Here is a 17,767-nt window from a genome sequence, read left to right on the forward strand (position 1 = left end):
CAGCCGACGAGGTGTCGCCTCCTGCTTGGCCATGGCTGCCCCGCCTCCTCCTCCGTCGGCGGGGAAGGTGACGGGACAGACCCGGATGTTGATCTTCCGCCACATGGGGAAGACGTCGTCGATTCCGCCGCCGGCGGGCGGGCTGACGGCCGCCATCCTCGTTGTCGCGCGGTGGAGGAAGGAGTACCATGTCGTAGCTGCTGTCGAGGGACATGAACTCAAGACTCCCGAAACGGAGCATCGTCCCGGGTTGGAGAGGTTGCTGGAGACTACCCATCTGGAGCTTGACGGGAAGATGTTCGTCAACACACAGCAGGCCCCTACCTGGCGCGCCAACTGTCGGCATTTCGACCCCGGGGGGTCCCTGGACCGACGAGTAAATTGTCGATGCGTGTCCCAGCCCAGACGGGTCGGCGCGAGACAGAACGTAAGGGGGAACAATAAGGGGAACCGCGGCCTCATGCTTATCCTGCGCCCAGGGCGGATGCGCTTGCAGTAGGGGGTTACAAGCATTCGCGAGGGAGAGAGAGCCTTGTTCGTCAGCCCATCCTCCCGCGTGGCCACCCTCTTTGTACGAGGGCCCTGGACCTTCCTTTTATAGACGTAAGGAGAAGGCCCAGGTGTACAATGGGGAGCGTAGCAATGTGCTAACGTGTCTAGCAGAGAGGAGCCAGAGTCCTATGTACATGCCGACGTGGCTGTTGGATAGGTGTTGGTGCCATGTTCATGTGATGTCGTGGCCGTCGGAGGAGCGCTTGAGCCCTGTAGGAGCACAGCTGTCGGAGCTGTCGGGTCCTTGCTGACGTCTCCTTGCTTCCGTAGGGGGCTGAGAACCGCCGTCGTCATAGAGCACGCGGGGTGCCATCATTACTTGTTTACCGGGGCGAGCCAGATGGGACGCCAGTCTTGTTCCCCGTAGCCTGAGCTAGCTAGGGGTAGGGTAATGATGTACCCCCTTGTGGCGTGGTCGGTCCGAGCCCGAGGTCGGGCGAGGCGGTGACTCCTCTGAGGTCGAGGCTGAGTCCGAGCCCTGGGGTCGGGCGAGGCGGAGACCGCCTTCCAAGGTCGAGGTCGAGTCCGAGCCCTGGGGTCGGGCGAGGCGGAGACCGTCTTCCGAGGTCGAGGTCGAGTCCGAGCCCTGGGGTCGGGCGAGGCGGAGACCGTCTTCCGAGGTCGAGGTTGAATCCGAGCCCTGGGGTCGGGCGAGGCGGAGACCGTCTTCCGAGGCCGAGGCGGAGGCCGAGCCCTGGGGTCGGGCGAGGCGGAGCTTCCTATGGCGCCTGAGGCTGGACTTGGCTGCTGTCAGCCTCACCCTGGCGGGTGGCACAGCAGTCAGAGCAGGGCAGGCGGCGCTGTTTTCCTGTCAGGTCAGTCAGTGGAGGGGCGAAGCGACTGCAGTCACTTCGGCCCTGTCGACTGAGGAACGTGCGTCAGGATAAGGTGTCAGACGATCCTTGCATTAAATGCTCCTGCGATACGGTCGGTTGGCGAAGCGATCTGGCCAAGGTTGCTTCTCCGCGAAGCCTGCCCGAGCTGGGCCTCGGGCGAGTCGAAGGTGCGCCCGTTGCTTGAGGAGACCCTCGGGCGAGACGTGAATCCACCTGGGTCTGCTGTTCCTGCCCGAAGCTGGGCTCAGGCGAGGCGAGATCGTGTCCCTTGAGTGGGCGGAGCTTAGACCTGTATTGCGCCCATCAGGCCTTTGCAGCTTTGTGTTGATGGTGGTTACCAGCTGAGATTAGGAGTCTTGGGGGTACCCTAATTATGGTCCCCGACACCACTCTATCGGTATTATTTACCCTTTGTCGTCACTCCACACCGCTCTCCACTTTGGTATAATCTTCACTCTTATTACTCATACCATTGAGGAAAAGTAAGTAGGGCTCTCAAAAGACTCCGTTTTTGGCGATTAATGCCAAAGGGGGATAAATGTTAAGCCCAAAGCAAATGGACCGCACCACCACCAATTTCAAAGTTTTTTTAAAAAAAAGTTTTCAATTGGTATCTAAATCTTTTTCATACTGGTAAAACCTTCTTGAACACTAAGAGGAGAATTTCATTCAGGGGGAGTTTTGTTTTAGTCAAAGGAAAAGCATTTGAAATAGGGGGAGAAAATTTAAAATCTTGAAAATGCTTCTATAAATATTATTCATGTACCTTTGATTATTTGCAAAAAGACTTTGAAAAGATTTTCCAAAATAATTTGCAAAAAAAACAAGTGGTGCAAACGTGGTCCAAAATGATAAAATAAAGAAAGCAATCCATGCATATCTAATGAAAGTAAAAATTAGTTTAATTCCAAGCAACCTTTGCACTTACCCTATGCAAACTAGTTCAATTATGCCCTTATATATTTGCTTTGGTTTGTGTTGGCATCAATCACCAAAAAGGGGGAGATTGAAAGGGAAATAGGGTCAAACTTTTTCCTAAATGATTTTGGTGGTTGAAATGCCCAACACAAATAATTGGACTAACTAGTTTGCTCTAGATTATATATTCTATAGGTGCCAAAGGTTCAACACAAATCAATAAAAATATCTAAGTTAGGGTTCAAAAGAAAGGAGCAAAAGAAACCGAAGAGAACCCTGGTTTGGCGCACCGGACTGTCCGGTGTGCCACCGGACAGTGTCTGTTGCACCAGGGACCATACAGGTTGAACTCTTCACCTTCGGGTTTCTAGAGAGCCGCTTCGCTATAATTCACCGGACTGTCCGGTGGGCCACCGGACTGTCCGGTGTGCCAGTGGAGCAACGGCTAAGAAGCACAACGGTCGACTCCAACGGTCGCCTGCAACGTGAACAGTGCGCGGACAGTTCGCGCAGAGTCAGAGCAGCGCCAGAAGGCGCACCGGATAGAGCACAGTGCCTGTCCGGTGCGACACCGGACTGTCCGGTGCCCCAGGCAGTCAGAGCTCCAATGGTCAAAACCGTCAGAACCCTAACGGTTGGGTGACGTGGCTGGCGCATCGGACAGTGTCCGGTGGCGCACCGGACTGTCCGGTGCGCCCATCGACAGACAGCCTCCCCAACGGTTGGTTTGGTGGTTGGGGCTATAAATACCCCCCAACCACCACCACTTCAAGTATCCAAGTTTTTCAGACATCTCATTCAATACAAGAGCTAGTGCAATCAATACAAGACACAATTCAATAGAATCAAAGCCTCTCCAAGTCCCAAATCCACTCCAACCAAATAGTGACTAGAGAGAGTTTTGCTCGTGTTCTTTGAGCTCTTATTCTTGGATCGCTTTCTTCTTCCCCATTCTTGTTCTCAAGACACTTGTAATCAAAGCAAGAGACACCAAGTTGTGGTGGTCCTTGTGAGGGGTCTAAGTGACCCGTTTGATTAAGGAGAAAGCTCACTCGGTCTAGGTGACCGTTTGAGAGAGGGAAAGGGTTGAAAGAGACCCGGTCTTTGTGACCACCTCAACGGGGACTAGGTTTGTAAGAACCGAACCTCGGTCAAACAAATCACCATATCACTCGCTTTATTTCTTGGTTGATTTGTTTTCACCCTCTCTTTCGGACTCGTTTTATTTCTAACGCTAACCCCGGCTTGTAGTTGTGCTTTAAGTTTATAAATTTCAGTTTCTGCCTATCCACCCCCCTCTAGGCGACTTTCATCAACAAGGCCAGTTGGCTTGCCCAAAGGCTCATTTGAACCCATTGCAAACCTACATGTAGCAACCCCACTTCCAAATATGATTGCATAGGCATATAGTTCTCTATGGGCCTATTGAGGTAATTAATATCTTTTGGGTGATTCTATTGAGTTAGCAACTCAAGTTAGAACAAGATAATTTGGAGTGGAAGAGTGCCATGAATAAGATAATTTGAACTCAAGTTGGAACAAGAGAATTTCAAGTTAGAACAAGTTAGAAAAATGAAAGGTGTTTGGTCCTAACCTTGATGTAAGCAGCATAATGACCCTCTTCTAAGCTTATGACAAAGTTATCTTCATCCCAAAGAGCGCCACTAATGTCCTTCAGTATGCAAACCTTGACCCACCTAGACCTCCACTTACGAAGGTGATTGTACACTTGATGACCTATTACTTCTTGGCCATAGAGCTCATAGACATTTTTAGCAAAAGAATTAAGGTGGATTTCCTTAAAACCCTTGTCAGCCTTAACCCCATTACCTATCAAGTCAACAAAACGGCGTAGAACAAACCCAGACATTGTAGCACTCCACCTAAGAGTAGGCCTAGCCCCCTGACCAGCAACCTCAGAGACCATGTCAGCCATAGCTGGAACAAGTAAAAGATTAGAGGGAAGACAAAGATAGAAGTAGCAGTAATGTCACAGGAAAGTAGTAGTAATGTCATAGTAGACATAGGAAAGCAGATTTAACATAGTAGAAGTAGTAGTAATGTCATAGTATACATTACATATCAAGCTTTAACATAGAAGAAGTAGCAGCAATCTCATAGGATAGTACAAGTAGCAGTAATCTCATAGGAAAGTAGAGGTAGGAGACTAGTAGTATTCTCATAGGAAAGTAATGTCATAGGAAATATCATCATTGCTAGTTGACAATGGTATCAAGATGTAAGTAATGTCATCATTAGCAACTAAGCACATCACATAAAGAAAGTGAGTTCAAAAATGTAGATAGTTCATAAAAGGAATGGAAGTAGGACTGGGCATTCGGGTATACCCAAAATTTCGGGTCGGGTTGTTCGGGTTTTAAATAGTTCAGGTATTCAACAGTCGAACCCGAACTCGACTCGATTTTTTCGGGTACCCGAAAATTCGGGTACCAAAAAACGGGTTCGGGTTCAGGTAATTTACAGTTACCCGATTTTCCTTACATCCAGATACAATAACAAATGCAGGCATGCTACACAGCTAGTCAGCTATAGACAACAACAATCCTCCATAGCTTGGGCTACAGGACAATAAGCAAACTGCAAACAACATGTTCACAAACAGCTACAAGGCTACATGGCTACAAACAACATTACATGCTTACAGCCATCAAGGCTGCTAGACTAGGACAGATTCACAAACATGTTCACAAATCACAAATCACACATTCAGTCTCAAGTTCTCAATTGTCAAGTCACAACTCACACAACTCTCGAGTAATAAGCCAATAACTTGGGCTTTTGTGATCTTGGTGCCATCTTCTTCCTTCCATGTTGTGCACAATCCTTGTCAAGGTCAACCACCTCTTGATCAGGAGCCCCTTTTGATTGTGATGGTTGTGTTTGTGTCCCATCATTTTCTAGAGTGCCAGTGCCCACTGATTCCATACCCTTGTCCAATATGTCTTCAGGTTCAGGCATCTATTAAAAAGGAGGACACACATAGTAAGTCAATAATGAAGATGAATACATGATGCAAGGAAAACATCTCATGTGCAAGAAGGAAACACACAGTAAGGAATTAAATATATCCTAGCTCATAGTAAGAACTAAGAAACAAATAGGAAAACCACATCTACTTGCTCGCGAGAACACACAAATAGGAGGGCACATTTCACATTAGCGTATTGTACAACCTACCTTCACTGCTTCACACAAGAACACACTAGTATTACCAATTCACCAGGATGATTAAAACTACACTACTATTTCTACTGATCAAATCTGCTATAACAAAAAAATCAAACACTAAGCAGTTGTCACACCCGGTTTTAGAAGGCAAACCGAATGCGAACCATGTACGTGCCAGGATCAGTTATTCACGTACACAGCAGTTACATAATATGGACACCATCACACAGTGCTCAAAATAGTATTAATAAGGGAAATAGTCGATTACATCATACGTCTGAGACGTCCATATAGTTCTTACAATAAATCAAAGTGCGGAAAAGAAACGTAGATAACGCGGCCTTCACAGGCAGCCGACTGGGGGTTGCCGCTAACCCACACCTAGAACTCGTCGTAGTCTTGGAACTCCTGGAAGTCTCCTTCCACAGCTTCATCTTCGCCTGAGCAGTGGTTGCAATGCTGACAACCTGGGGGGGGGGGTTGGTGTGTAGAGCAAGGGTGAGTACACATCAACATACTCAGCAAGTATCCTGTTTGGCTGTAGTGGACTAGCTTTATGTGGGGATAAGTCAAGAAGTTGCTTTTAGTTGGTCAGATTATTATTTACTAGTAGAAAGCCAAGTTTTAGCATTAACCCAAGTTATTAACCCGATGTACCCTTTCCAAACGGAAAGAATACCACTTACCAGCACCATAGTCATAACCAAAACCATCAATCTCATTGCCACCTGTAAACCAAAAGGTCTCTTATCAAGTACCACTAATCACTGGAGCTCCCTTGGCCGCTCATAACCGCGAGCACGGCTGATATATCAGTTTCATAACACTCTGCAGAGGTTGTGCACTTTACCCACAAGCCGTGATTCCCTCTTGCCTCGGGCCGATCAAACCCTTAAACACTACCAAGGTGAATAGGCAGGGTTTCACTACGTAGCCTTTACAAAGATTCCCCGGGGCTGTAGCCACCCGTTAGGTTTCCTAAATGCACCGCACTCCTCCCCAAGGGGCGAACCCAAACTTGGCAGAGCGAGCCGCATACACCGAGCCCCATTGACGGCACGACGGCTAAGTGAACTACACCCCGGATCCTCTAATTATTCAGCTAAGGGCATCCCATTCCACCCTCATGGTTGCACTGTTTTCCCAGGCGGTCATCCATAGAACAGGTCCTTACGGAGAGGCACTCGAGAAACCGCTCGAGCCCCCTTGAATACCACAAGTACAACATCATAATAAGAGAAGGGAAAACAGCGTATCATAGATAATCTCATCATGTTCATTGATTAGAGTTGAGCAATAGCATAAAGCTAAACAGTAATAATCCAACCCAAATAGGTAAACAAGGACATGGATAACAAAAGCTAGTCAATCCTTAGGTATTAAGGTGTAATGCGGGAGGTGAATTAAATAATGAATAGGACAGAGATAGGTCAAAGGACACTTGCCTCCACCACCCGACTGCTGCTCAGGGGCTTCTCCTGCGAATTCCTTGGGCTCTTCGACCGGATCGTTCTCTATGCGATTGCAAACATACATACATCCATCCACATTTAATACAAAAGAACAGTACACCATACAAGGGAACAAATAAAGTGAGTATGCATCAAGTATGACATTCGATATCGCATTTGTTATGGTTAGAAAGAAACGGGAAAGGGTCTCGCAGGGGGTTAAATCTTATGCACTAACGATCAATTACAATTGGTTCTTAACAAAAGAATTCTGTTACATATACACTAATGGAAACCTAATCATTTTAAGTTGATCAACATTGCACGAGGTAAACAATTAACTACATGAATCAACTAGCATAACGGAATTTTAAATTAAACTTCCTATTTCAATGGCATGAACAATGATTAGCTTACCTAAAATAAAATAGCTATGATCACAGAAAGTAAATAAAATAAAATAAAAAAAATAAAAAAACAGAGGGGGGGCAGTTGAACCGGCCCTAGGGGCGGTTGAACCGGCCCTGCGCAGGGGGCGCGGCCAGGGCGGGCGGCCGAGGGCGGGCTGGGGGCGGCCGGGACCGGCCAGGGCGCGGCAGCGGCCGGCTGGGCGCGGCCAGGGCGCGGCAGCGGCCGGCCAGGGCGCGCGGCCAGGGGGCGGCAGCGGCCGGCCAGGGCGCGCGGCCAGGGGGCCGGGCGGCTGGGCTGCCAAGGGGAGGGAGGAGGGGAGAGGGGAGAGGGAGGGAGGAGGGAGAGAGGGAGGAGGGGGGGCTCACCGGCGGGGGCGGCCGACGGCGAGGGGCGGCCGGCAGCGAGGGCGACGGCGCTAGGGCAGGGGGCGGGTAGGGGCGGCGGCGGCTTAGGGTGGGGGAGAGAAAATGAGAGAAAATGAGAGGGAGAGGGAGAGGGTTTGGGGAAAAAAGGGGGGATGAGGGGGGGCGGCTGGGCCTTTTTGGGCCCAAGAGGGGGCGCCAGGGGCGGCTGGGCCGGCCGGGGTCGGCCCACGGCGCGGGAGAGAGAGAAAAAGAGGAGAGAAAAAGAGAGAGAGAAAAAAGAAAGAAAAGATCTTCTCCTCATTTTCGAAATCCGATCTTTCTACATGAATGCAATTGCGCTTTCAAAGCAATCAAAAGAAATGCAAGGTTCGGCATGGTGCATCAAACAACATAAAGTATTTAGGGTTTTTCTTACACGGGAATTCCAAACCGAATCCCGCTAGAACTTTGGAAAAGGTCAAGGTTTAGCGAAGGGAAAAAGAAAAAGAAAAGGTAACGCCCGAATTTTGGCGAGTAAAGAAAAGAAAAAATTCAACTGCAAAATTCGGGGCGTTACAAACCTATCCCCCTTAAAAGAATCTCGCCCTCGAGATTCAGGGCTGGCTAGCAAAGAGCTCTGGGTACTTGGCCATCAGATCATCTTCACGCTCCCAGGTTGCTTCTTCCTCAGAGTGGTGATTCCATCTGACTTTGCACATTCTGATGGTCTTCCTTCGGGTGACTCTGTCTGCAATCTCAAGGATCTGAGCTGGCTTCTCAACATAGGTCAAGTCCTCCTGGACTTCAAGACCTTCCACTGGCAACTGCTCTTCTGGCACACGCAAGCACTTCTTCAACTGAGACACATGAAAGACATTATGCACAGCCGACAAATTCTCGGGCAAACTGAGCTGATAGGCCACTTCTCCACGCTTTGAGAGAATTTGATACGGACCAATGTAGCGGGGTGCTAGCTTGCCTTTCACTCCGAATCTTCTGACTCCTCTGATCGGTGACACTTTCAGATAGACAAAATCTCCGACTTCAAAACTCAGCTCTCTTCTTCTTGTGTCTGCATAGCTTCGCTGCCTCGATTGCGCTATCTTCAGATTCTCTCGAACCATCTTGATGTTCTCTTCGGCTTCAAGCAAAATGTCTGGCCCAAACACTTGCTTTTCTCCAGGCTGATCCCATTGCAACGGAGTTCTGCAACTCCTTCCATAGAGCGCCTGAAATGGTGACATCTTCAAACTGGCCTGGTAACTGTTGTTATAGGAAAACTCTGCATAAGGCAATCGCTTGTCCCATCCGGACTGATCTTGCAACGCACAGGCTCTCAACATGTCTTCAAGAATTTGATTGGTTCTTTCAGTCTGACCATCTGTCTGCGGGTGATAAGCTGAACTGAAATTCAGATGTGTGCCCAAGGCTTCATGCAACTGCTGCCAGAAATGAGAGGTGAACTGCGTTCCTCTGTCTGACACTATCTTCTTTGGCACACCATGAAGACAAACGATCCGAGACATGTACAACTCTGCCAATACTGCACTGTTGTAGCTGGTCTTGACAGGTATGAAGTGGGCTGACTTGGTCAAACGGTCCACCACTACCCAAATAGAATCGTAGCCGGCTCGAGTGCGAGGCAATCCGACTATGAAATCCATACCAATTTCATCCCATTTCCACTGAGGGATCTGCAACGGTTGCAACAATCCAGCAGGTCTCTGGTGCTCTGCCTTAATTCTTCGGCAACTATCGCACATAGCCACATGCTCTGCGATTTCCCTCTTCATTCCATACCACCAGAATTTCCTCTTCAGATCCTGATACATCTTCTCACTGCCAGGGTGAATCGAATAAGCTGTCTCATGAGCTTCCTTAAGAATCAACTCCCGAATGGACTGGACATTGGGAACACATAAGCGGTCTTTGAACCATATCACGCCTTCTGCATCTTCTCGAAAATCTTTGCCTTTGCCTTCTAGAATCAGTCGCCGGATCTCACTGATTTTCTCATCATTCTTTTGCGCTCCTTTGATTTCGCGCTCCAAGGTAGGTTCCAACTCAACTGTGACTCCTCGCGAATTGTTCAGAAATCCGAGACTCAACCTGTCAAACTCCTTGGCCAACTCATAAGGCATCGGTCGAGCAACCATCAGATTGACTTGACTCTTTCTGCTCAAAGCATCTGCCACTACGTTTGCTTTGCCTGGATGGTAATGAATCTCCAACTCATAGTCTTTGATCAGCTCTAACCATCTTCGTTGCCTCATGTTCAACTCTGACTGAGTGAATATGTACTTCAGACTCTTGTGGTCTGTGTAAACATCGCATTTCTGTCCATACAGATAGTGCCTCCATGTCTTCAGTGCGTGAACCACTGCTGCCAACTCTAGGTCATGGATTGGGTAGTTCTTCTCATGAACCTTCAGCTGTCGGGACGAGTAAGCCACAACTCTTCCCTCTTGCATCAACACACATCCCAAACCTGTGTAACAAGCATCACAATACACCGAAAAGGGCTTGTGCACATCGGGCAAGACTAGGACAGGCGCTGTAGTCAACTTCTCTTTCAGCGCTTCAAAGGCCTCTTGACATTTCTGGGTCCACTTGAACTCAACTTTGTTGCCTAGCAACGCTGTCATTGGTTTCGCAATCTTCGAAAACCCTTCAATGAATCGCCGATAATATCCGGCCATTCCAATGAAACTCTTGATTCCTCTAGCATCTGTTGGCGCTTTCCAGTTCAAAATGTCCGCCACTTTCTTCGGATCCACAGCCAATCCTTCTTTGTTGATTATGTGACCCAAGAACAGGACTTCACTGATCCAGAACTCACACTTGCTCAACTTTGCGTACAACTGGTGCTCTCGCAATCTCTGCAATACCATCCTCAAATGATCTGCGTGCTCTTGTTCGCTTTGGGAATAAATCAGAATGTCATCAATGAATACCACCACAAACTTATCAAGGTAATCCATGAATACACTGTTCATCAAGTTCATGAAGAATGCTGGCGCATTGGTCAAACCAAAAGACATCACTGTGAACTCATACAACCCATACTTGGAAATGAATGCCGTCTTCGGAATGTCCGAAGGTCGGATCCTGAGCTGATGATAACCTGACCTCAGATCAATCTTGGAGAACACACTGGCTCCTCTCAACTGGTCGAACAGATCTTCTATTCTGGGCAAGGGATACTTGTTCTTGATCGTGACCTCATTCAAAGCTCGATAATCAATACACATCCTCTTGGTGCCATCTTTCTTCTCCACAAATAGGACAGGGGCGGCCCAAGGCGAGGTGCTTGGCCGAATGTAACCTTTCTCTGACAGCTCATCAATTTGCTTCTTAAGCTCATCCAACTCTGGTCCAGATATTCTGTAAGCTCTCTTAAAGATAGGGGCGGTTCCAGGAAGAAGCTCTATAGCAAACTCAACTTTCCGCTCTGGTGGCATACCCGGTAAGTCCTTTGGAAACACATCTGGGAATTCAGACACAACCTTGATACTCTCAATTGGATCTGCTTCACTGCTATCGACAGCCATCTGATAACAACCTCCTTTCTTTGGCTCAGGCGGGACTAGTTCGGTCACCACTTCCTTTCCTACTGGGGACACCAACTTGATTGTCCTTTTATCACAACTGATAACTGCCTGATACTTATCTAGCCAATTCATCCCTAGGATAACATCTATTCCCTGAGTACCCATTACTATAAGGTTGGCGGGAAATGCTATCCCCCTTATTTTCACACTTATATTCAAACAAATGCTATCGGCTCGAATTCTACCACCGGCTGAGTAAATTTGAATGGGGTTGACATGGTAGTAATTGGAAGATTATGTGCTTCTACCCATGATGCAGTAATGAAAGAATGCGTTGCTCCAGTATCAAATAACACTTCTGCAATATGGGAGTCGACTGGGAACATACCTACTATCATACCGGGGGTCTCCTGAACTGCTTCAGCCTCCAAGTGGTTCAGCCTTCCATGATTATAGCGCGGCTGAGGGCGATTGCCTGCTCCAGGCTGAGACACATTCTGCTTTGCTGGGGCATTGGGGCCTGACTGCTGCTGGGCTGCCTTCTTCGGACATTGCATCACCCAGTGGCCTTGCTCTCCACAGTGGAAACATGCTCTGTTTCCAACCTGAGCTGGTGCTGCCTGACTGTTCTGCTGATTTGGTGGGGCAGGAAGACGAGGGGCCTGCTGATTCTGCCTTTGAAACTGACCTCCTGACTGATTGCTCTGACGGTTCTGGTACTGATTCTGAGGATACTGCCTTTGAAACTGCTGATGCTGCTGAGGTGGACGCTGGTTCTGCCTGAACTGCTGAGGTTGATTGCCTGAGAAACGAGGACGACTGCTGCTTCCAGACTGCGGTCCACTGATCTTGCGCTTACGATCTTCCATCTCCTTGCGCTTTCTCTCCGTCATGATTGCTCTATCAATCAGGTGCTGGAATGTCGGGAAGGTGTGGTTCATCAGCTGATACTGCAGAGGGTCAACCAAGCCTCTCAGGAAACGGTACTGCCGCTTGGCATCGGTGTTGACATCTTCAGGAGCATAGCGAGACAATTGCAGAAACTTGTCCCGGTACTCACTGACAGACAATGGCCCTTGCTTGAGGGCCAGGAACTTCTCCTTCTTCACTGTCATCAGACCTGCAGGAACATGGTACTGACGAAAGCTACCTCTGAATTCTTCCCAGGTGATGGTGTCGGGGTTGGCATGGGTGGCGAGGTAAGACTCCCACCATGACTGGGCTGCTCCTCTCAACAGACGGGGACCATACAGAACTTTCTCCCTGTCATCGCACTGAGCGGTATGCAACTCCCGCTCCACAGTGCGCAGCCAATCTTCAGCATCCATAGGGTCAGAAGAGTGAGCGAACGTTGGTGGATGACCTCTCATGAATTCAGCACGCTTGTCTCTGGGCATCTGAGGCATCTGAGGCTGAGGTGGTGCTTGCTGCTGTTGCTGCTGCTGCTGCTGGGGCGCCTCTTCCTGTTGAGCGGCTCGCTCCTGCTGAGCACGCCTTCCTCCTCTGCGCCTATTCTCTGACATCTGCAGAATGCAACCACACATCAGAACTGATCTGGCAAATCTTGCAGCATAAGAGAAGAGTATAGAATTCTTCAACAGCACTGAACAGATGAGCATCTTCACTGATCTCCAACACAGACCACACAGCTTCTCAGATAGAAAGGAAAGTGGAATAAAAGGTTTCCCAACTATATAACTAACTTTATTAACATAATAGGTAAACCAAAATGCAGGGGATACCCACACTCTGGTGACAATCATTACAAAGATCCAAACCAATCATAGTTCATCATGACAAACATAAATGCACAGGATATAGCAAACTACCCTGTCTAACTAAGACTAACTAAGACTGAGACTAACGCTAAGACTGAAGCTTCTACGTATATTTTTCGTATTAATTACAAGATCCAACTCTAACGATCTATGGTTCTAGAGTTATCTTGGTCTTGCAGTCGGGATTGCCATAAGACTGGTGTCCACGCTGAGGTGAGCGGTACGGGTGCTGAGTCCCAACGGGAGCGGGGGAACCACCATCCAAGTGACGACGTTCCGCGCGCTCAGCCCGCAGCAGGGCGATCTCAGCACGAGCCCTACTCAGCTCGTCTAATGCATGGTCCAGCTCCGTGTTTAGCACGGCGGCTAGGTTGACTGTGCTGCTCAACCTAGGATTGCCCTCACCGACAGGTGAGACAATCACGCCTCCTGTGCTGCCAGATGGACGGCGGGGGTAATACTTCAGGTCAAGACCGTCAGCTGCCCCACCGAAAACCGAGCAGTAGTGCGAAAGCGCACGCCGTGCAGCATCTTGCATGGCTGCCTCAGCTGAGTCCCGCTCAGAAATAGAATAGTGCTCTGAACAGGCCTCTGCACCCTGGAGACTGTTCTCCGGGCAGCGCACCAAGCAAGTCGCCTCCCAGCGGTCCGGGTAGACCCCGCGACTATGCTGGTAGACCACACAGCGATACTCGACGGACCAAGTATGCCGGTCAAATGCCCGACGTAGCAGGGTGTCGAGCGCATCGTGGAAGTGACACCCGCGAGCAGCGTCGCGAGTGATGGGTCGAGCAACCCATCCTTCCGGCTCAAGGTTAGCAGAGAAGTCGGTGTCGTGGCTCGAGCTGTCATCGCCATCTCCGTCGTCTGGGTCTCCTCCAGCAGCTACTCCAGAAGCTGGGGCGCCCAGTGGTGATGCAGGGGGCGGCTCCAGAGGAAGCACAGGGGAGCAGCTCCTCACAGACTCTATCTCCTGGTGGAGCGAGAAGGAAGAGCTCTGCTGCTCCTGTCGTCGACGCTCCTGCTCCTCACGCAGGCGGTGGTGTAGTCTCTCCAAGTGGCTGGACTGTTCGGCCACGGGACGGCGAAGCGGACGCTCAGCAAGGCGGGAGGGTAAGAAGGGGATGACTGACTTTCGTGCAGTGTGTCTAAGTCGAGCCATCTACAAAAGACATCGCAAGCAAAAGGGTGAGAACAGAATTAATATGACCAGCAAGTAATGAATCATAAATAGATGAAGGATTAGAATAAAACATGATTTTCAGCAAGGTATAATATATAGTAGAACATAGGTTTGGTCGGTATGACCAACTTTTGAAGGGATATCAAAGTCAAGGCAGAGACAGAGGTCTATAGTCCTTAGAACGGCCATTCTACTCTAGGTTAGCGGTCCTACAGTCAGCACGGCTTTGATACCACTTATGTCACACCCGGTTTTAGAAGGCAAACCGAATGCGAACCATGTACGTGCCAGGATCAGTTATTCACGTACACAGCAGTTACATAATATGGACACCATCACACAGTGCTCAAAATAGTATTAATAAGGGAAATAGTCGATTACATCATACGTCTGAGACGTCCATATAGTTCTTACAATAAATCAAAGTGCGGAAAAGAAACGTAGATAACGCGGCCTTCACAGGCAGCCGACTGGGGGTTGCCGCTAACCCACACCTAGAACTCGTCGTAGTCTTGGAACTCCTGGAAGTCTCCTTCCACAGCTTCATCTTCGCCTGAGCAGTGGTTGCAATGCTGACAACCTGGGGGGGGTTTGGTGTGTAGAGCAAGGGTGAGTACACATCAACATACTCAGCAAGTATCCTGTTTGGCTGTAGTGGACTAGCTTTATGTGGGGATAAGTCAAGCAGTTGCTTTTAGTTGGTCAGATTATTATTTACTAGTAGAAAGCCAAGTTTTAGCATTAACCCAAGTTATTAACCCGATGTACCCTTTCCAAACGGAAAGAATACCACTTACCAGCACCATAGTCATAACCAAAACCATCAATCTCATTGCCACCTGTAAACCAAAAGGTCTCTTATCAAGTACCACTAATCACTGGAGCTCCCTTGGCCGCTCATAACCGCGAGCACGGCTGATATATCAGTTTCATAACACTCTGCAGAGGTTGTGCACTTTACCCACAAGCCGTGATTCCCTCTTGCCTCGGGCCGATCAAACCCTTAAACACTACCAAGGTGAATAGGCAGGGTTTCACTACGTAGCCTTTACAAAGATTCCCCGGGGCTGTAGCCACCCGTTAGGTTTCCTAAATGCACCGCACTCCTCCCCAAGGGGCGAACCCAAACTTGGCAGAGCGAGCCGCATACACCGAGCCCCATTGACGGCACGACGGCTAAGTGAACTACACCCCGGATCCTCTAATTATTCAGCTAAGGGCATCCCATTCCACCCTCATGGTTGCACTGTTTTCCCGGGCGGTCATCCATAGAACAGGTCCTTACGGAGAGGCACTCGAGAAACCGCTCGAGCCCCCTTGAATACCACAAGTACAACATCATAATAAGAGAAGGGAAAACAGCGTATCATAGATAATCTCATCATGTTCATTGATTAGAGTTGAGCAATAGCATAAAGCTAAACAGTAATAATCCAACCCAAATAGGTAAACAAGGACATGGATAACAAAAGCTAGTCAATCCTTAGGTATAAAGGTGTAATGCGGGAGGTGAATTAAATAATGAATAGGACAGAGATAGGTCAAAGGACACTTGCCTCCACCACCCGACTGCTGCTCAGGGGCTTCTCCTGCGAATTCCTCGGGCTCTTCGACCGGATCGTTCTCTATGCGATTGCAAACATACATACATCCATCCACATTTAATACAAAAGAACAGTACACCATACAAGGGAACAAATAAAGTGAGTATGCATCAAGTATGACATTCGATATCGCATTTGTTATGGTTAGAAAGAAACGGGAAAGGGTCTCACAGGGGGTTAAATCTTATGCACTAACGATCAATTACAATTGGTTCTTAACAAAAGAATTCTGTTACATATACACTAATGGAAACCTAATCATTTTAAGTTGATCAACATTGCACGAGGTAAACAATTAACTACATGAATCAACTAGCATAACGGAATTTTAAATTAAACTTCCTATTTCAATGGCATGAACAATGATTAGCTTACCTAAAATAAAATAGCTATGATCACAGAAAGTAAATAAAATAAAATAAAAAAAATAAAAAAAAACAGAGGGGGGGCGGTTGAACCGGCCCTAGGGGCGGTTGAACCGGCCCTGCGCAGGGGGCGCGGCCAGGGCGGGCGGCCGAGGGCGGGCTGGGGGCGGCCGGGACCGGCCAGGGCGCGGCAGCGGCCGGCTGGGCGCGGCCAGGGCGCGGCAGCGGCCGGCCAGGGCGCGCGGCCAGGGGGCCGGGCGGCTGGGCTGCCAAGGGGAGGGAGGAGGGGAGAGGGGAGAGGGAGGGAGGAGGGAGAGAGGGAGGAGGGGGGGCTCACCGGCGGGGGCGGCCGACGGCGAGGGGCGGCCGGCAGCGAGGGCGACGGCGCTAGGGCAGGGGGCGGGTAGGGGCGGCGGCGGCTTAGGGTGGGGGAGAGAAAATGAGAGAAAATGAGAGGGAGAGGGAGAGGGTTTGGGGAAAAAAGGGGGGATGAGGGGGGGCGGCTGGGCCTTTTTGGGCCCAAGAGGGGGCGCCAGGGGCGGCTGGGCCGGCCGGGGTCGGCCCACGGCGCGGGAGAGAGAGAAAAAGAGGAGAGAAAAAGAGAGAGAGAAAAAAGAAAGAAAAGATCTTCTCCTCATTTTCGAAATCCGATCTTTCTACATGAATGCAATTGCGCTTTCAAAGCAATCAAAAGAAATGCAAGGTTCGGCATGGTGCATCAAACAACATAAAGTATTTAGGGTTTTTCTTACACGGGAATTCCAAACCGAATCCCGCTAGAACTTTGGAAAAGGTCAAGGTTTAGCGAAGGGAAAAAGAAAAAGAAAAGGTAACGCCCGAATTTTGGCGAGTAAAGAAAAGAAAAAATTCAACTGCAAAATTCGGGGCGTTACAGCAGTGAGCACAAAACACAAAGCACACAATTCGCTCAGAGACGCACAAAGCACGGTAGTTACTAGCCGGTGGTCTCGAAACACCAACATCTATATATAGAGAAAGGTTTTCTCCTCTATACGCACCAACGATATCTTCTAAAAATACAGTATGTTCCTCTATCCTCTATATATATTAAGATTCTCTCTCCTCTATTCATTTTTACACTTTAAACAATAGATTAAATAAAACTAAAATATATAAAATACATTTGAGGATATGACAAATACATATTTATAAAAATTTAGAGCAAAATGTCGGCTGTGCTTGCGGCTATTTGTAGCTATGTGTACAATATAGTCTAGTTCATTTTTGTAGACATAGTAATTGTTGCAGTGCTAAAAAGAAGGCAAGTCGAACAACTTCTATGTCTTTAATATGAGTATTTAACGTATAAAATATTAGATACAGAGGACGTTGAGGAATGAGATATACATGAGTGAATCATTTTGAAGAGTATGTCAAGGAGGAATATAGAGGATATATATGATTGAAGATAGTTTAAGTTAAAATCCCAAACAATCCTTAACCCTCTGCTAACTAATCCTATTAGCTAAAGAAAGAAAACAACAACGTTGGCTGCGCCACACAAACCAACAAACATGGATTAACTGTAAGGGTTTGTTCCATTATTTTCAATCCATATGGATTG

This window comes from Zea mays, chromosome 5, assembly GCF_902167145.1.
Source record: "Zea mays cultivar B73 chromosome 5, Zm-B73-REFERENCE-NAM-5.0, whole genome shotgun sequence".
Lineage (NCBI taxonomy): Eukaryota > Viridiplantae > Streptophyta > Magnoliopsida > Poales > Poaceae > Zea > Zea mays.